The following is a 21,607-nucleotide window of genomic DNA, read 5'->3' as shown; positions in this document are numbered from 1 at the left end:
TAGGGAGCTAAAATGCCTGTTGCTGTAGACTTTAAACAGGTGGCGCCCGTCATGATAACCAAGGTCAAGGATCATCAAGGACTAAAAAGAAACAACATCGTTGGAGCTGTTGGAGGGAGTTAGCTAAATTTCCTTTTGCAGCATACACAAAAATGTGTTTTTCTATATAATGAATGATTTGTCATCATTTCTAACAATACTAAGCCAAATATGTTAGTCAAATATGAATTTTACCAACATATTCTGAAATAAAAAACAACTCAGAACTAAAAAATAAAATTGTGCCCAGTGAGGCTTAGTTTTGTGGTACTTTATGGATTGTCATACAAGGAAATATATTTTCTGGAAAAGGTCCTTTTTCCAGACTTTACAAAGAGAAATGAGCCAACAAAAAAGAAATTATTCCCAGGATCTGCCTGGGATGAATTATGTTAGGGCTCTCTTATTTTGACCAAAAGCTTTTTATAAATTTATACAAAGAATTATTGATGTTGACTGGATAAATATTTATTAACAAGCACCTGATTTTTTGTTAGATATTCTATGTATACACACACACACACACACACACACACAATGTCAATATTCGATATCATTGGGATGTGATCAGAAAAGGAAAGAAACCACGTCGAGTATAATATACAAGCATAAAGCATGGGTTACTAAATGATCATTTTGCCCTATTGGTGCTCCCAGTAGCTGTGAGATCTTTGAAAATGGGAAACAGCATGGCACTCACCTACCAACCAGAAACTTTAGAAATATCTTTAATATAAACTTAAAGGTTTTATATTCAAACTAGAGGCCCGGTGCACAAAAATTTGTGCACTGTGGGGGGGGGGGGGCGGGGAAAGCCCTCAGCCCGGCCTGTGCCCTTTCGCAGTCTGGGACCCCTCGGGGGATGACCACCTGCTGGCTTAGGCCTGCTCCTCGGGGGGGATTGGGCCTAAGCTGGCAATCAGACATCCCTCTGGCAGCCCAGCAGCCCTCGGGGGATGTCCACTTGCCAGTAGGGAGCAGACCTAAGCTGCAGTCGGACATCCTTAGCGCTGCTGAGGAGGCAGGAGAAGCTCCTACCACCACTGCTGTACTGGCAGCCATCAGCCTGGCTTGTGGCTGAGCAGAGCTCCCACTGTGGGAGCGCACTGACCACCAGGGAGCAACTCCTGCATTGATCGTCTGCCCCCTGGTGGTCAGTATGTGTCATAGTGACCAGTCATTCCCAGTCTTTCTGCTGTTAGGGTCAGTTTGCATATTACCTTTTTACTATATAGGATAGAGGCCTGGTGCACAGGTGGGGGCTGGCTGGTTTGCTCTGAAGGGTGTCCCGGATCAGGGTGGGAGTCCCGCTTGGGTGCCTGGCCAGCCTGGGTGAGGGGCTGATGGCTGTATGCAGCTGATCACAGCCCTTTCAGGGTAGGGGTCCCCACTGGGGTGCCTGGCCAGCCTGGATGAGGGGCTGATGGCTGTATGCAGCTGATCACAGCCCTTTCAGGGTAGGGGTCCCCACTGGGGTGCCTGGCCAGCCTGGATGAGGGGCTGATGGCTGTATGCAGCTGATCACAGCCCTTTCAGGGTAGGGGTCCCCACTGGGGTGCCTGGCCAGCCTGGATGAGGGGCTGAGGGCTGTATGCAGCTGATCACAGCCCTTTCAGGGTAGGGGTCCCCACTGGGGTGCCTGGCCAGCCTGGATGAGGGGCTGATGGCTGTATGCAGCTGATCACAGCCCTTTCAGGGTAGGGGTCCCCACTGGGGTGCCTGGCCAGCCTGGATGAGGGGCTGAGGGCTGTTTTCAGGCTGGCCAAGCTGGCGACGGAAGCTCCCAGCCTCTCCTTTTTTTCTTTTTCTTTTTTATTCTGGGATTTATTTACCTTCTATAATTGAAACTTTGTTGCCTCTCCAGCTCCGAGGCCAGGGCCTGCTGAAAGAAGGTATCTGGGGTTTGTTTAGCTTCTATAATTGCAACTTTGTTGCTTAGAGAGGAGCTCAGAGCCAGGGCGTGGCAGGCGGGGAACCTTGGCTTCCTCCATCACTGGAGCAAGCAAGCTCCCTGCTCACTTCAGCTGCGTGGCTGCTGGCCGCCATCTTGATTGGGTTAATTTGCATATCCTGCTGATTAGCCAATGGGAAGTGTAGCGGAGGTATGGTCAATTACCATGTTTGTCTATTATTAGATTAGATTCTTATATTAAACTTTAAAGCTTTCTTATATTTTGAAGTAAGTTATCATGAAAATATGCTGTATCTTAGTAGCTCTTGATGGATAATATTTATTATCCTAGGTAGATATCTAAATATTGTAAGAGAAGAGATTAAAACTCTGATAAAACAAAAAGATGTGTTAATACAGCAAAAAATATTAATAATTACCTTGAAGTCATATAAAGCCATTTTAAACTGGAATTCTAAAAACAATAATGTTTAGAAATTTTCAAATTCGAGTTTAATTATTCTTTTCTGGTGTGATTATCCCTTCACGGCAGGATGTAAGTTTATTCCTCACACTTTCACGTTTGCGGGTCTTGGCACTTCAGTGGCATTGACGAGAAGCTGGGACCAAGCTCCTGTCCTTTGCTGTCACGGTGTGGATGCCTCCAGTGCCATCAGTCCCACCAGTCACCAGTCCCACGAATTCACTGAGCCCCAGGCTCCTCATGGATAAAACACAGGTAAGAATTTTTACTTCAGAGGATTATGATCCTATTAAGTGAAAACATGTATGGGAAGCACAGTCCCTGGACACAGAGAACAGTAGAATTATTACAATCATTTCATTGTCATTATTATTAAGACAACTAGTAATAACCTTGAATTCCTGAAGGTCAAAGCTTTGACCTTGTGGTAATGACAAAATTAACTGAATGATGTCTAACCACATAGTCACTGATATTCATATAGAATATGAGCCTTAGAAGGAAAAAAGTAATGGCTCTCAATTCTCTTTGATCTATAACTCTTTCCGTTTTATTTCTAAGTGTTTTTACATACCTCCAGGGCCAATACTTCTGGGACATACAGATTCATCTTGAGTCTGAGACATGTAATACACACCCAGTTTCATCTGTCAGCTCTTTATTTTTCTTCTATCAGTGTTCCCCGACATGCACTGAAGCCTTTTGTCACATAATGGGGAATTTTCATGCAAGTGTGCTAAGAGGCAAATTGGCTCTCTGCTGAAAAATTACTTTAAAAGCCAATCTACAAAGCTATCAACAACAAAATAACAACAACAAAACACACACACATACACACCTTGGCCTACCACCATCTGTGTCCCTCCTTTCTCTCATCACCATGATTCCTTCAACTCCAGAAATCCAGGGCCTTGCCTATTTCTGGTCATAGAATTTAGATGGATGGGATGCAAGGGACATTGGCCATATACAGTTGCAATACCAGCTTTTTTTTCCCCAACATGACCTAGTCAAATTTATGTTTTTAATATGTAGACTGCATTTATTATGAATTGGGACACATTTTTTTCTACAGTTAAAAAAATACTAAAAGTTTTCAATTAGAAAAAAATACTAAAAGTTTTCAATTAGAAATATAATTAACAACTAAAAGGAGAGTTACTGATTATGTTGTAGAATCAATAAACTAAGAAAGGGAAACATTTAATTATAACAGTTGGCATTCCTAGTGCTTGTGAATCCCAAAGATTTTGCCTCCAGCATAGTCTATATGACAAAGGATTACATGACAAAGAAGCAATGGAAACTACATTTTAAAAATCTGTATTCTGAACTTTCTTTTAAAGAATCATATTGAACTTTAGAGAGGAAGAGAGAGAGAGAGAGAGAGAGAGAGAGAGAGAGAGAGAGAGAGAGAGAGAAACACTGATGTGAGAGTGATACATCCTTGGCTGCCTCCTACATGCCCCCTACCCGGAGTCTAGCCTGCAATCCTGCATGTGCCTTGACCAGGAATCTAACAGGTAACCTTTTGTTGCACAGGACAATGCCCAACCAGCTGAGCCACACCAGCCAGGGCTGTAGTCTAGATTTTTAAAACTAAAATTATGTCACTTTTTTGTGTAATCCTGGATCTCCAGTTTATCAAGCATTACTAGAAAATCATTTTTCCCCAGCTTTAGGTATTTTCTTAAGAATAAAACACTAATGTCACATATTGACCATGCAGTGAGATTTTTAAACATTCATTGATGGAATGGAAAATGAACATGGTACTCTTAGAAAGCTTTTAGCTCTTGGTTTTTCACTCCGCATAGATTATAGTCTGTGGATACAGACTTGAGGGAAACACATGCACAAAGTCAGGATAGGCTCATTCCTTGATGACCCGAGATAGTGCATGAAGTTTTTTTCTCCTATCTTAATTTCTATTGGCATTATTATTTTAACGAGTATTATAGTATTGTGTGATAATGTAATAATGATGCTAATAAAGTTAGCATTTTAAAATTATTTCATACTTAAAAATGATTCCGTCATAAAGACTACTGTTTATAATTTGAGTCTTAGTCTGTGAACTGGTAGAAATCGATAAAGTAAATTTGGAAATAATTCAAGGAAAATTTTAGGTACTCTATGACAATCATCTGGATATTTTAGCTAAGCACAATTTTTACAGTGAGATATGTGAATATTTATGTATATTTCCTTCATTTGGTTGTTGAGAAAGTCTGGCGTAAGTTCAGAGACACTTCCCCTTCCACGCCCCCGTCTCTCCCTCCTCTCTCGGCACCATCCCCCAACCCAGTGCTGCCCAGCCCAAAGTAAGGGTGGAGAGGTGAAGCGAGACGAAGAAACTAATACTGAGTGAGGCCAGGAGAGAAATGTGTGACAGCAGTAGCAGGCGAGGAGGGCGGCTGCTCACAGGGAAGTCAGGAATTGGGTGTGTGCTACACAAACAAATGTTCTTGATTTTCGTATAAACATATATCATGTTACGATAATTATAATATAGCATATTCCGATTATAATTAGGCCTAATACACACACACCCGAACACATAAAGTCGGTTGAGAAAGCAGACGAGGTCGGTGATGTGGGGAAGGGGAATGCAGACAGAAATGTGCTTTCTGACCATCTTTGGAGCCTAATCTTGATTAGTTGGCTTATATGTTCTAAATAATTTGCCAAAACCGGTTTGGCTCAGTGGATAGAGCATCGGCCTGCGGACTGAAGGGTCCCGGGTTCGGTTCCGGTCAAGGGCATGTACCTGGGTTGCGGGCACATCCCCAGAGGGAGATGTGCAGGAGGCAGCTGATCGATGTTTCTCTCTCATCGATGTTTCTAGCTCTCTATCTCTCTCCCTTCCTCTCTGTAAAAAATCAATAAAATATATTAAAAAAATAAATAAATAAATAAATAAATAATTTATATCTCTTCCCAAAGCATTTGAGTCTTAAGTCAATTCTGTGCCTGTGGTAACAAATTAGACATGTCCAATAATACTCCTTTCCAGCCTCAAACTCAGATTCTTGTTTGGGTATTTAATAGGAAGTAACATAAGAAAATTAAAACTTTATCACACATGATGTCTCAGAAAGAACTGTTGATGGTAAATACTGGATCTCTTAGCATTACAGACAAATAAGCCCACCAGGTTTCCATAGGAAATAATTTAACAATGAAATTCTTGGAAATGAAATCCCATCACAAAGTATCATCAAATACCACCCTTAAAATGATTAGAATTCAATAATTATTTGCACTAAGAGTGACTCGCCTATTATTTTAAACTCCAGATTGAGATGGTTGATCTCAGAGACGATTTCATTGGAACGTTTCCCATAAACCTCATCATGGAAAAGTGCTGGAGAAGCCAGCTGCTCAATATCAATTTTCAAAATTGTCTTAAAGTGAGTGACTATCAATTGCCGTTTTCCCCCGGGTTATTTATTTACTATCACATCTTTCCAGACTTGCCTCTAGCATTTTCAGATCTGATTTCATGATGTTATCCTTTAGTGAAATGACTAGATTGGTAATTCAGTAAGAATCTTCTGAAAGTTTCCAGTGTTGTGTTGAAAATGTCAGTAATACAAAAGAAGTAGAATACACGACTTCTGCCCTCTTTATTGTAGTGCCAATTAAGGTGTTCTCAGTGGATACACTAATATAATATAGGTTGCAATCAAACTAACTCAGGTTAAATAGCACTTACTCATCAGCATCTCTCAGCCAGTCATTCTGTGCTTAAATATTAAATGCACACAGATAATTATTATCATTAAAATATCTTCAAACCTAGGGAAAATAAGGCTCAGGATCATAGATAGTACGAGGGAGAGCTTCACATCTGTGTCCTTGTCACTAAACCGATATTGTTTTCAAGAGCAAAAAGGAGGATTCATTTGCAGCTGGGCTTAGAGTTAAAATCAAGTCTGTTCTAGTTTGAATATTATGGGTCAGAACTCTTCCTTGGAACAGTTTAAGTTCAAAAAATGGAAAGAAAACATATTTCATGAATTGACACAGAAACATGTTAACTATTTGCTGCTCCTGCTGCCACATCGATGGCAATGTTGACAAACATAATCTCGATAAGACATAAATGCCGATCCTTTTTACAAACTTGCCGGGTCAGAGTGGGTGGAGGGGAGCCTGCAGGGACAGGGGCAGAGCTTTCTGAGTGACAGTTTGCTGAGGGCCTGCACTGTTCCTTTCCATTGTCCTGTCTTACGCATTCTCTCTGCACATACTGTTTTAATGAATTTTAACTTAATGGATTTAATATACAGGGTTTGGCAAAAGCAGGTGTGCAGGTGTGAGTACACGGGCCACAATTTATTCTTGTATTATTATTTATTTATTATTGTCTTATTTTCTGTAGGAACAACTGTAAACCTACTTTTGCCCCACCCTGGATATAAGGAGTTGGTAGTATAGACCCAAATAATGGAAAAAACAACCATCGATTTATTTCCTAAAAACAATTGTTACCATACAAATACATCTTAAAATGTAAACAAATATAATATGAAAATAACACACTCAATAAGGAGTTAAATGTATTCTTTGACATAGTGAGAATTTACTTAGGTGGAATAAGTGTTCTCTTTTTTTAGCGAATTTATTGGGGTGACATTGGCTGAGGTCCCCCTTAGCAAAAGCTGGATTTGAAAGGATGGTAAGAATTGAGGCTGTTCCCAACCTGACAGCTCTTTTCCGCTGAACTCCATTGTGTTTGCCACTTAGACCTATTCCCTGAGTCCGACACTCAAAGCCAGCATTACGGATGGGCGGGTTTGTTTTCCGTGTAAAAAGAGAAAATCCAGGGGACAGGCTGCATCCTCTTTCATTCATCACTGATCAGGGGAGAGGTCTTTCCACACAGAACAAGAATTTGGGGTCATCCCAGCAAAATTCATCTTTTTCACATATTGCATTACATTGTCCTTTCTCTTAGGATAGGGATCCAATGTGTTCCTACTCTAGGGGTTGAACCAGAAGTAATTTGTTTCCATCAGGCATCTCTCATCATGGGCACTGCTCATACATGAAAGCATAGGCAGGCCGCTCCACTGCGCATTGATACGTCCTGAAGCTCATGATGGTGAGAATGGTCTGGAAGTCATTATGAGATGCCCTTCACAAAAGAGGGTGACAAACAATAGGGTCATAGAGCGGGAAACAGAACTGTCTCCATTTCTTCCATTGGAGCTCTTACAAGATCAAAGCCTCCTGACTCTCGAGTAAGTAGAGTTGAGACCAGAGGCTCCTGTCTTCCTGTGTCTTTCCTTAAAAACCACAAAGTGTCTGTGCACTAGAGTCCATTTCTTTTCGGGCCCCTATATTAATAATGGGCATACAGTTAGGGAGATACGTTTCACAAATGGCTTGGAGAATGGAGAAGATCATGATGTCTTTTGCTATAAACTAAATAAAAGGGGTACCTCTTTCAATGATTTAATGTGAAATGAAAAAAATAAGTCAGTATTTCCTTCCTGTAGAGCACTTGTGATTTTTATCTAAGTACTTGTTTAATAACAACCTCCTCCATTCTCACTTAAATATCTGATTTGTATTTCTTTTCTGTGTAACCAAGTTTTTGGCAGAAACTGGAACCTAGAGAGTACAAAAGTAAATTTTTGACAAATGAGAACAATCCATTTTGATCCTGTTGTACTCAAGACTCTCAGAGTTTTGTCTTGTTTTAGGTAACTGTCTAAACACAGTGGTGTCACATAGTAATGGTAGAAGCTTTGATGGAGAAACTATGAGTCGGATAAGATAGTGGGAGATTTTGTTCACTCTCTTCCTTAGTTTGCCCAGCAAACCTGCGGGAACATTGTGTCATTGCCTCATTTAATAGGTGAGGAAGCCAAAGAACTCCGCAGCTGAAGGACTTTGTCCGCACATGGTGAGTACAGAGCCGACACTCAACCCCAGGCAGGCATTTCTGAATTCAACACTTGATGGGATAGGGAGTGGCTTTCTACCATCGAAAAAAAGTTTATGTGTCAGATGTCAGGACCATTTTTTGCTACAAACTACCCGACGGCACCCAGTGTAGGAAAATTGGGTAGTCTTTCCTAGAAATTCATTGACATTGCATATAAATCAAATTGTTTAATTATTAAATAACATAAATTAATTCAAGACATCATAAATCCTCACACATTATAAACTAGTGTAAGAGATCTGGGCATCTGGAAGACATAACCCAGGATGTATAAGCAGTTAAAGGTAGAGATTTCAGGTAGAGATTTCTGACCTGCACCTGAACTAATAATAATTACTGTTATTTATTACTATTATTATTATATTTTGTACGAGACCACATATTATAAACAAGAACAAAAGCATACAAGTATAAATTCCATCTTAGCTAAAGCATGCAGATATCTTCATGAGATGGTATTTTCTGTTTCCAGTTCAGATGTGTTGGGAGGATGGATATGGAACAGGAATTGGAAAGAAAATGTGTTTAATCAGATTCTAAGTATGGACTCTAGCTTGTGAGGAATGCCAGGCTGATTTCCATATCATGTAACTAACAAATCTGAATAACTAATCATAGCTACACAGACAACGCCCCACTTGCAAACGGTTGGCCCATTGGCTTAATAGGTGTTATGATGAAGGCTTACAAGGACCTCTCCCTGTCCCCACATGTCCCCTGAGGCAGCACAAAGCACGGGACGGTGTGCAGCTGAGGGGCCAGGCCTTCCTGCCGGGTCCTCCTCCCGGACACAGAACATGTTCTGAACGTCATGGGGATCGCCGCCTTGGCAGCATTGAGGGGAAGTGGAATAGCAATAACGCAGGATCGACCCGCCCCAGGTGCTGTAGGGAAATGGTCATCTTGGCCTCCTTCCCCTCAGGGGATTGTTCCCTCTCTAAGTCATTACATTCTTGTTACATTCCTCAGGTCTAAAAATAATGTTAGCCTTTGCTAAATGTGATAGATCCACCTGTACCAACACTTATGACTTCTTTTGTGGTTTTGAGAAAAGGTGCACTCTGCCTGAGCGAAGTTATTCCAAGCTCAAGGGCTGAGGCGTTGACACTTGATGTTTGTGTGCGATACACCGACCGACTTCCTGTAAGGTGCGTTCCTAAGCTCTCTCCAGGCTCCGCATAGGAAGCACTGCCTTTAAAGTGAGATCTCGTCATGTCCTCTTCGGTTGTAGGTGTTTAGGGTGTCTTGTTTGAATGGGGTGAGAATGAATATATATCCAATTACTAGACAAATTAACTCATTTCCTGTGAATTTGTAGAATAGCTTCAAGTTCATCGGAAATTATCTTTTGTGCACCTTGCACGTGCCACCGGATCAGCACTGATCTAGACTCAGAGTGAATGAATCCAGGGCAGAATAGAAGTGGGGAAATGTTGTTCTCCATTTGAACAAATGCTGAATTAGAATCTGCAGCAATTTCATAGCAAGGGGGGGATCCAGAGGACCATTGAAGGAGCAAGGAGCTATTTCAGGAAGCATAACTTGGCTTCCCTGTGAGAGAGAAAGTGCCCGAATGCAAGGCTCTGTACAGACAGAAGAAAAACAACAATATATTACTGTCCCATCGACCCACATGGAATATGCTAGGCCTTATTTTCATGTTGCTTTTGGCATGAACCACAATACACTTGAATCATTTCGAACGATGTTAATAGGAGAATTTGTGTTGGCAAGAGGCCAAATAAAAGCTGCGGATGCAAAAGCAGTAGCCAGAACTGTACACTTCTGTCTGGAGGGGTTTGCTAGTCACAGAGCGTGATGGGCAATTCCTGGGGGGAAAGATGCCCCCTCCTTGTAAGTGGCAAAGGCTGAAAGAAGCCGGAGAACCCGGAGGACCCGTGGCGAGGTAGCTCACAGCGCAGCTGAAAGCAGCGAGGGGCATTCCCTTCCCTCTCCAACACAACACCCTCCGTAAGCAGGTTCTCCCCTTCTCTTCTCTCCCCACGCTCCTGAAAAGCCACCAGCCTGCTCTCTATCGCTATCAATGTATCAATTCTAGATACTTCCTGAATCAAACAGTAATTTTAAAAACACCACCCGTGGCGACAGAGGCAGCGTTTGGAGAGATGCAGCTGAAACCAAGGGATGTCGAGGGTCACAGCCACCACAGGAGGGAGAGGCAGGAAGGACTCACCCAGAGCCTCCGAGGGCCAGGGCCTTGCTCACCCCTGATCGTGGACCCCGCCCTCCAGAACTGTGAGAGAATGACTTGGTGTTTAAGCCACCAGTTCTCATATTTTGTTAGGCTGCCCTGGAAACTAATTCAAAGGGTAACACATTGGGAAAAGCACAGAAAACAGACGTTTGAAGCTCAATGAATTAGTGAAAATATGTTCTAGGAGCTGTCCTTAGGACTCTTCCCAATGCCACCACCCCTTTCCCAAAGGTAAGGACCATTACGACTTTTAACAGTCTAGTTTCTTCTGTGGATTATGTTTGTGATGGAACCAGATACTGTGCATTCTTGTCTGCCTGGCTGCTTCCACCCAATCTTATGCTTCTAACATTCAGCCACACACATACCATTTGTGTGCCCACCTTCCCTTAGATACACGGATGCTTGGTGGTGTTCGTAGTTCAGTGCTGTAATAAATAGTGCTGCCATCCGCCTGCTCATGCATATCTTTCAGTTAACATGTGTGCCCATGACTGTTGCTTATTTAACACAGACTATGCCTGTTTACAGCCTCTGTACAAAATGATGACTTCCTTTTTTGTTAGTCCTCACCCAGGGATATTTTCCCATTGATTTTTAGAGAGAGTGGAAGGAAGGAGGAGAGACACACAGAGAGAAATATCAATGTGAGAGAAGCACATCAATTGGTTGGGGATTGAGTCTGCAACCGGGGTATGTGCCCTTGACCAAAATTGAACCTGGGACCTTTCAGTCCTCAGGCCGATGGGCTAATCACTGAGACAAACCAACTAGGGCAGAAAATACAAACAACCTTCTAGAGAGTATTTGCATCAGCTCACACACCTACCAGCAGTGAGTGAGGGTTCTTATACTTGGTACTGATAGTCTTGGGGTTTCCATCATTCTCAGGGCAGTGCAGTCACATCCGACGGTATTTTAACGTGTGCTCACTTCCCTGGCCACTCATGAACACTTCCAGGTGCTACCGTGTGAGTGCCCAGTGGTAAAACAACATGGGACAAGAGTTTGCCAGAATAAGTACCGTGACAATAACAAGAAACATATTAAAGATAATGGTTCCTAGAAAATACCATCATTGGTAATATGTTAGTAAATAGTTTTAGTATCTTAACTGAAATTAGTAGCACTTATTATTATGCACAAGAGACAAAAGCATGTAGAAATGGGGTGAGATTTAAGTCCCTCAGTCCTCTGTGAGAGTGAGTTTTCTGGAGCACATTGCTGTAAGCTACATAAAGCCCCATTGAAAATGGTTTAAAGCGTCAGGAGGTTTATTGCCTAATCTCATAACCACTTCAGAGAGGCATGGTTCCAGCGAACATTACCGAGGCCCCCTCTCCAGGGTCTCAGCCCGACAGTGAATCCCCAGGCGCAGCGGTTCTCCATGGCTACAGATGGTAAGGGGGTCGCCTAGACATGTTACAGAAGAAAAGATGGTACGTGATCCCTGATTATTCCTCATGGCTGGTAAGCTCATCGGTTTGTCCCCTGATGACATGCTTCGTATAGTTTGGAAATGAGGCCAATGTCCTGAACCAAATTTCACACATGTGATGTACTAGATGTGGGGAAAACTCTAAATAATAGGCATCTTGAAGAATTGCCCAGTTTCATGAAAATTAAAGTTTAAATTCCAGGCGTAACAGTGAGCAAGTGTTTCTCAAACCCAAGCGGGTTGTTATACAGATCTTTAATCCAAAGATGATGCTTAAAACGTTATTTAACACCTTAATGCATGACACTGATTAATGCTGCAGTCACACAGGGATCCTCTTGTTTCAAAATACAAGTATTCTTGAAATGAGAGGTCAATGAAATTGAGAAAAATGCCAAGATGACAGAAAGGGTTTATTAAAATGTTTTTGGTGACAGCTATATGGAAATATCTAAAACTGACATTTTCCCCACCAGCATTGAACATTTCTTTATAAAAAAATAAAAGAATAAAAAATTTTCCTGTGAAGATTTTTGTACAAGAATTGCATTTTTAAAGTCCCCCCCCCCCGCACTCTCCCCCCCCCCCCCCCCACGGAACCATGAATGTTAAATAGCTGTTACCCACACCAGATTCTATACCTGCATTTGGAGGCCTCTGAACACACACACACACACACACACACACACACACGTCACACTCCCTCAGAGGGACCCGGTGACTTTTCCCCAGAGGTTAACCCAGTGGCACCCCCTCTTTCTCCAGGTCACCCCTCAGCCACCCCCTGACTTCATGTCTCACGTTCCTGAGAATCATTGGTCTTCCTTTTGGCTATGGCACTCAACCGCCACCTCATCGGAGCCTTCTTCCTCTCCCCTGTGACCCTGGGATCTTGGGCCCAGAAGCTCCCACATTCCCTGCGTGGGGGGAGAAGGAGGTGTGGAGCTCTGATGGAAGGAACAGCCCTTGAGAGCCAGTGCTGAGGAAAGAACCTTCCATGCCTTCCATTGCGGCCTTTGATGCTCTTCTTTCCTCCAGAAACAGGGAGGAAACTGGAAGTCGCGCCCGCATCACCCACCCAGTGGGATGAAGAGGAGTGTTCCTTCCGCCAACTGCAGGTAAGATCGATGGTCAGCTAACAGCTCATTCCCAGCCCAGGAATGACCCAGTCTAGGCTGACCGGAGTCTGCTTTGCCTTCTCTCTACCTATGACTTTGATTAAATGCCTGGTGCTTAAAAAACAAACAAAAAACTTCTTTCTAGCTTTAACTTTGAACAGCATTAAACCCAGGAGAAGGAAAACTGGTAACCTCTTTTGGGGGGAAGAGGACACTTCAGTGTTTCGGCACTAACTTCCATGTCTAAGCACGCACGTCTCCCCGGGTATCTGGTGTACTGAACTCCAGGGGCCAGTACTCTCATCCCTCCCCCTTTACAGAGGAAGCAACAGAAAATTCTAGAGGCTGTTTGCTTTAACTGATGAAGTTACTTAAATAGTTGAACTAGGTTTCACATTCTCTTCCACTTTCAGGGTCTGCCTCTGACATTTTTTAAGACTCGGGTCAAAAGTACAAATGGAGGCTCATAGACCGTACATCTACATACTTTCCAAATCAAGCTAATCAGATGTTAAATACAACATCTCATATATTCTTACCATTACAAACACTGCCTCCTAAAACCCCAGAAGACCACATGCAAACTCAGATCTCTGACTCGTTGGTGTTCTCAGGACAAAGCCCACCTCTCCTCCTCCCAGTCCTCCCTCTGTCCTGCATCACCCATGGGCATCGCAGCTGTCGTATCCACACTGGCCCACACACACACCACGACCACCCTTGGCATCTCAAGGCTGGGAGGAGCTCACTTCAGGGGTGTGATCTATGCATGAAGGATAGACTCAGAGAAGCCAGTCCAGGTCCTGGAAGCAGGCTAAGAGTTGGTATCGAATTTGAGGGCCAGGTGTCTGGGGGGGTGGTCTAAAAAAGAAGAGTTGGCTTGAAGCCATGGCCATCTTGCCCAACAGGATTCTAAGAGGACCAGCATGAGGCCTAGCAAAGCAGTTCTCCTCAACTCTGGTTGCCTTTGGGGCACATGAGCCTGGGCACAGGGCGGGGGGGGGGGGGGCGGGGAGGGGTCCGTGACTGTGGTCTGAGGGCAGTGATGGATGCCACATTACAAAGGCTACACTCGCCAGGCCACTGCCACCCTGCTGTCCAAGCAGCCTCAGGAAAATAACACATATAGAAAAGTGTCCTGGGAAGAAGCTCAAATAATGAGGTCAGTTTAAGAAATTTTTTTTATTTATTTTTTCTCCAAAATTATCCAAGTGCGGTTTTCTCTCTGTAGAATACATTATTTTATGCCTTATGCAAATCATTATTTGTTGGCTCTAAATGAGGTGGAGTGAGTTGAAATACTAAAAATACTTTGCAACTTGACTCTAAGGAATTGTGGAGAAAATCCTGGCTTGTGAGCTGGGTCCTGGCTCCAGCTCCATTGTTAACAGGCCGCCCTGGGCAAGTCACTTAACCTCCCACCCCTGATCTTGTGGTCCAGGAAAGCACCCTCATAGCAGAGGCCCTGCGGACATAGAAAAGGGAGGGGAGGTGAGAGGAGGGGGTAAAAGATCAACCAAAGGACTGGTATGCGTGCATTTAAGCATAACCCATGGACGCAGACACTAGGGGGGTGAGGTCCTGTGCTGAGAGGCAGGAGTGGGCAGGGAGAGGTCAATGGGGGAAAAAGGAGACATATGTAATACTTTCAACAATAAAGAATTAATAAAATAAAATACTCAATAAAAAAATGAGATGTAGATCAAATGTAAAAATACACAAAATATTTATTTTGGAAATCACACAGTGACGTTATCTAGAAATCTGTGTATAGGTAGGCTGATAAAGTATACTGTTAATGTGGAGAAGAACTTTCTTCATAGCTTCTTTTTAACTTTTAAATACTGCAAATATTATGTAATGTCTTAGGGCATTATTTTCAAAGATATGCCTGGTTTTTAGGATGTAGGAAACAAAAGAGAAGCACGTTTAGAAAATCATTTTTCTTGGGGAAATGTCCATGTTAGTTTCTGCCTTGCGTGATTTTACTTACACTGAAGCTAGGATGTGCAATAAATAGGCAGGTGAGGTTACAAGAGGCATGTTCACAGTAAATTACTGCAACTTCTAAGTGTAATTCAAAATAGCTTTAAAAAAATCCACCATTCAATAGTAAAGTACCATATATGTGTGCAAGAACTGAAAATAACTTATCACATCTAGGTCCAGAAATATATTTTTAAGAGTCACTGTACAAAATATCACATATGAAGGAATTGATTAGCTATTTTCCTAACTTAAAGTAGAATGGAATAGTTTCCCTTTTGACATAGTTAATCATTAATCAGGTAGTGCCTTATTCTGCTTAACAGCTTTCTATTTATAGCAAACTAGAGGCTCAATGCATGAAGATTCATGCAAGAATAGGCTTTTCTTCCCCTGGTTGCTGGCACCGCCTTCGCACCAACCAGAGCCGCCTTCCACCTTCGTGTGCTGCCCAGGGGCCCAGAGTGGCCAGGGCAGGGCAGAAGACCTGCATCATTGCCATGGCGACAACACAAGCATCCCAGCCCGGTTGCCACCATCTTTATCGCATCAATTTGCATATTTCCTCCTTATTGGTTGTGGGTACCACCATCTTTGTCATGCAGTGATGGTCAATTTGCATAATCTGTCTTTAATAGATAGGATACTTTTTTCTCACTATCATCTGACATTTAGTACACATATTATCATCATATTCATCAGGTAATAAAGGCAATAGGTCCCATGCAAAGTGAAACTTATATAAAATAAAATTCAGTTCTTTAAAACTAGATTTTTAAATTATTTCAATTCAAGGATGAATTAAAAGTAAGTATATGATATGCTCTTCATGCGTATTTAATTCTCCCAAACCTTGAACCCTTGGTTTTGCTGTCCCACTGCCTTAGAGCTTTAGAACAGGGGTCCTCAAACTACGGCCTGCAGGCCACATGCAAATACAAATATTGTATTTGTTCCCATTTTTTTAAAACTTCAAAATAAGATATGTGCAGTGTGCATAGGAATTTGTTCATAGTTTTTTTTTAAACTATAGTCCAGCCCTCCAACGGTCTGAGGGACAGTGAATTGGCCCCTGTTTAAAAAGTTTGAGGGCCCCTGCTTTAGAATCTTGCCCCAAGACTTCCACATAGGAGAGCACCATCTCAGATTGTGACCATGAGCCTCATGTGGTTATTGAGCACTTGAAATGTGTCTAGGGCAGCGAAGGAACTGAATTTTTAATTGCATTTAGTAATTTAATACAAATTCCATTTAATTACTAGAAAACCAATGAGTGTGGTTGGAACAATTTGAGTACATGAGTCTATTTGTTCAACTGCAAATGTTATATAGTTTAAATAGGATCAAGTATTTCCCTTATTTCATTTCGCTTAATTCATTGTGACTACCAGATAATTTGAAGTTATGTGTATGGCTCCCATTATATTTATACTGGGTAGCACTGGCATAGAATATGGCTGGCCTTGGTAAATCTAGCCTGTCTGTCTATCTCCCAGGTTGGTTATTTCTATCAAGACTAGGCTGATGTTTGACTCCTTTATATTAGTCATTTATCTTTGAGTTAAATAAAAACACTGAATATGGTCAGAATGTAGGATGAACTAAAAACATCATTGGAGTTGACATTTTTATTCTGTGCTACTCCCAGTGACACTGGAGTGTTTTTAAGTGATATTAAATGATCCAAAACTGGTTGGTTTTAAGGTTCTTAAATATATTTCATTTTTAAAAATTATTATTGTTTTCTAATGTTTCTCCCTGCTCTCAGACAATGAATTTTCTCCCTTTGGCAACCCCACTAAAGACACATTTCCTAGAAGGCGGTTCTTCCCTAAGCTCCTTATACACCTTTTGCTGTTCATTTTCTGTGAACCAGGAAGTCAATGAAAAGGGTCCTTTAGCATCGGGTGTAATGTATCATCCATTTAGCTCTTGCTAAGCATGTACTAGTATCCAGACCATGTGTCCCAAAGACTTTCAGAGAAAAGCAATAATATAACATAATGTCCATTTAATGAATATTTCAGCTGCTTAGATCATTTGATTTCTATTTTTCTTTTCTGCTTAACTTCCATTTCTGGCATTGTTCTAGATGTTCCATTTGGCTAAAGAAGTGAATGTAGGTGTTATAGTTTCCATTTTTAATATGATTTTGGCTCAAAAGCTAGTGCAAATTAATTAATTCTACAGCTGCTACTATCTACAAAAAAATGGAAAAAGGAATCATACCAACAACAGTTCTGAAATATAGTATATTAAACCAAGAGTCAAAATATTTTATCTGCCAAATCATTTATTTCTGAATGAAAGTCTATTAAGAGAACATTCAGAACCATTCAAGGGCTCAGCATTATAAGTGACTTTGGAACACTAGCCAGGAGGGTGGATTTAGTTTTTCATTTATTTCCATTTTGTAATAAGACTACTGTTCATATTACAACATGAATTGACATTGGATTATCAAGTATACTCCAAGATCCACTTAAGAGGCCTAACTAGTTGTTCTCATCTTGGTATTGGTATCAAAGTTCAGATAACATTTAAGTTTATTGACTACTTTTGTGCTTTAGATATGTTTTGTTTCTTTTGGAACCTATTTATTTATTTTCATGCCAGAATATCCATGAATCATGACAGTAAAAAAACAAACAAAACAAAACACTTGAATTTCCACAGATAACTTTACTCATGCAGTTACCAGTTTTAAAAACCTTACAGTAGATTATAAAGAAATCAAGATAAAATACATTCAATTTTTGTAAAAGATATCGAAGTCAACTTTAAAAACATTTAAGGAGTTCCAGAAATGTAGTCATATTTCTTGCTTGAAAAAAATATTGGGTTGTGAAAGTGCTTGATCTAATGTAAGAAGAACGAAAACACAGTCGATCCCAAAGACGGCACTGAGAGATGATCTGCTGACGCGGTGGAAGAGCGCTGTGGGGCTCAGCCAGCGGCGCTCAGCTGGCCCACCTCCTGGGCCTTGACAGACACTAGCTTAGTGCTCTCGTCGCTGCGTGAGGACAGGCATTTGTGAAACTGGGAGTGTTCTTCTAATGTAAAGTCTTCCAAAAGAGCAAAATGGGGTAAAGTCAGAACTCAGTTTCCAAAAGAACCAACGTTTGAAGGTATCCTTAGCACCTGTGGTTTTTAATGTAGTTCTGACAACATTGGCAAGAAGGATCTGGCAGATCCCCCTTGGGTGCAAAGCACAGAACAAATGCAACTGTGCAGAGACTCCGGCTTCACATTTGTCCTGTTCATTTTTTGAACTTTTCTGTCAAGACATAAGCTCCACCCTGCTCCAAGCTGTCACCCCAATGTGTATATCAAGGGGGGAAACAAGATTTGTTAGACTGGAAGCATTTTGAATAGTGTTTTAAACTTCAAAATAACTTCTCACATTCTGCCACATTTACTGAGGTTGCTCTAAAATGAACTCAAGAGAAACTTAAGTCCCTGTTCAAAAAGGAAAACGAAACTGAAATGGTAACAGACGGAATGCCGGCGCGAAGGCTGTGCCCAGCCCCTTGTGGGGTGGAATTGTTTGCCCCTCTAACAACAGCTCTAATCGTGCTTTTCAGAATGGCTCTGTTGTTGAAATTCAGTAAGAACCGAACTCATTCCTTTTTTTCCCTCATGCACGGTGTCCTCTGAATAGAAATTTTACTTTTCAAAGTTACCAGTGGCCTATACTTGAAGAAATAGGAAACTTTTCAAAAAGATATACTTTTAAAGAAGCTTATAATGTTTTAGGGTTTATGGTTTTCTTTAAGAATGTGAAGAAAGCTCTGCGGCCCTTCGCCGCTGAAAAATGCCCGTGAGCACAAAATACTGCATCCGGTTTCAGTGGATTTGTGGCTGTACTGAAAGGCTCCTCCCAAGGGTAGGAGATCTTGGGGGGAATACTTCTGAGTTGTATTACTGTCATGAGGATGCATGGCTAGTTCTCGAAATAATTCAATCATGTTTTATTTTTAATGGTATCGTTAATAGTTATTTGAAAGGGATTTAAAAATCATGTTGATCATAAGTGGATAGAAGACGATCAATTCCTATATAAATGTAAGGATGACTCCTTTTTATTATTAATCTGGCAGTTGAGAAAACACAGGCCAAGAGGAATGATACCCAGGCATTCAGCACACCCGTGACAAAACAAAAAAGAATTAATAAATCAGGAGAGATAAGGAAATAACATCTATATAGATTAGCCTCCCCCCATCTTTTCTTTTTTAATAATTTTTTCTTGCCCTAACTGGTTTGGCTCAGTGGAGAGAGTGTCAGCCTGCGGACTGAGGGGTCCTGGGTTTGATTCCGGTCAAGGGCATGTACTTTGGTTGCGGTTGCGGGCACATCCCCAGTGTGGGGTGTGCAGGAGGCAGCTAATCGATGTCTCTCTCTCATCGATGTTTCTAACTCTCTATCCCTCTCCCTTCCTCTCTGTAAAAAAACAATAAAATATATTTTAAAAAAATAATTTTTTCTTTATTGATTAAGGTATTACATATGTGTCCTTATCCCCCTTCCCCCCCCCCACTCCCGTTCATGCCCTTACCCCCTGTTGTCTGTGCCCATTGGTTATGCTTATATGCATGCATATGAGTCCTTTGGTTGATCTCTCCCCCTTAGCCCCACCCTCCCCTACCTTCCCTCTGAGGTTTGACGGTCTGATGGGTGCTTCTCTGTCTCTGGATCTGTCCCCCCCCCGACCTCCCCCCCGCCATCTTTTCAATCTCTAAATATTGGAGTTCCCCAGGAAACAGTCCTCACCCATCTTCTATTATCCATCTATACTCAGGCCCTAAGTGATTGTATCCAGATTCCATGTCAAATGCCACCTGGATGTTCAGCACAGCGTAAACATTACCTGCAGTCCCCGTCTCTCTTCTAATTCCAGACTCATGTTGGTGTCTACTAGCCTTCTCCATCTCAAAGTCTGCTATACAGCTCTGGGTGAAGCCCTTTCTCAAGACCTCTTCCTCCCGAGGTTTTGCTCATTTCAGTAGGAGAGCATTTCCAGTTGCTAAGGCCAAGAGTCTTGATTCCTCACTATCTTCCCAGGAAAGACCTATAAAACATATGCTAACGCTGCCCAGTCTCTGGAAATCCTGCCCTTCAGTTTAAATAGTGCCACTTTCTTCACGGAGATGACAAGGTGTTCTCTGCTTTGAAATCAAGAAACACTGTGGCTTTATTATGCCCATGTTACTCTACACTTACAAGGAGAAAACCCAAGCTCACACACATCACTGTCAGACAATTATTTGACAGTGAACAATTCATTTGATCTCTCTGAGCCTCAGTTTGCATGTCTGTGAAATGCAGGGATTAAAAAGATTAGTAAACTATAATGCAGGCAAAGTTTCCATTCATGTAATCAACATTTGTCAAAGACATTCTGGATGAATCATCGGAAACGTGTAAAATGAAACGTTTCTGGGTAGGAGACTGAGAATTTGGTTATTATTCAGGAGTCTGAGAAGCAGTTTTAACAGACACAGTCTAGCAGTTTAAAGTCCACAGTGGGTCAGAGCAGCATGACAGGCATATTGATGTCACCCTAATAAATATTTAGTAAGCATCTACTAGGTGTGCTATGCTGTTTGTAAACACAGTTATAAAAAATGAAACACTACAAGCAAACAGTTGTACAAAGAAATTTGTGTGACAGCTAGACCAGTGCTTAAAAAGTCTTTTGTTATAACAAAAGCAAGCATTCCACATATTTTTGATACAAATATGACATCCAGCACCTTGATTTAAAAATAAAGGGGCTCATAAACAAATTATTTTGTCTTTGTGACAATAACAAACCCATCAGAGTGATTCTTTAATGCAGTGATTTTCCACCGGTATGCCACAAGAATTTTTAAAACATTCAATTTCTGACTATTTAGTCAGGGGCACTGACCTCTTTTCCATTAGATTGTCAAATAAAAATGACAACAGCCAACACAACCATAGCCATCTGGTGTAAATGAATCAAAATTATACCTAAGTTTTGTGAATTCAGCAAAAAATATATTTTTTGGTGTGCCGCAGAATTTTAGTAATTAGGTTTATGAGATGAAAAGGGTTGAAAACCGCTGCTTAATGAATTGACCAGTTGGTTGGCAATGCGGAGACACAGCCTCGCCTAGAACATAAAATAATTTGCCAAATCCTCCAACTCAATGAAAACAAAATTAAACAACACCAGCAAAGATTTCCAAATGGCTGGGTGGGACTCCCCCTCTTCAGCCTGGGCTTTGGAACTGCAGGCACACGCTGTGTGCGCCTTTTAATATTCTGAACAAGGTCTTTCTTCTGTTGAGATAGGGGATGCTTTATAGAAGATGTTCTTTTTCTGAAGAAAATTTCCCTGATGTAATAAACTTAGAGGGAAGAGAAGGTGGTAGCAGCTATAAGGGTGACAAAATAAAGACAGAACAATGAGTTGAAGGCAATGCTTTTTTGCTGTGAATTTTACTTGGT

The sequence above is a fragment of the Myotis nattereri genome (assembly GCF_964212035.1).
Source record: "Myotis nattereri genome assembly, chromosome: 2".
In the NCBI taxonomy this organism is placed as follows: Eukaryota; Metazoa; Chordata; class Mammalia; order Chiroptera; family Vespertilionidae; genus Myotis; species Myotis nattereri.
The sequence above is the reverse complement of the archived record's forward strand: the minus strand, read 5'-3'. Positions refer to the sequence as shown.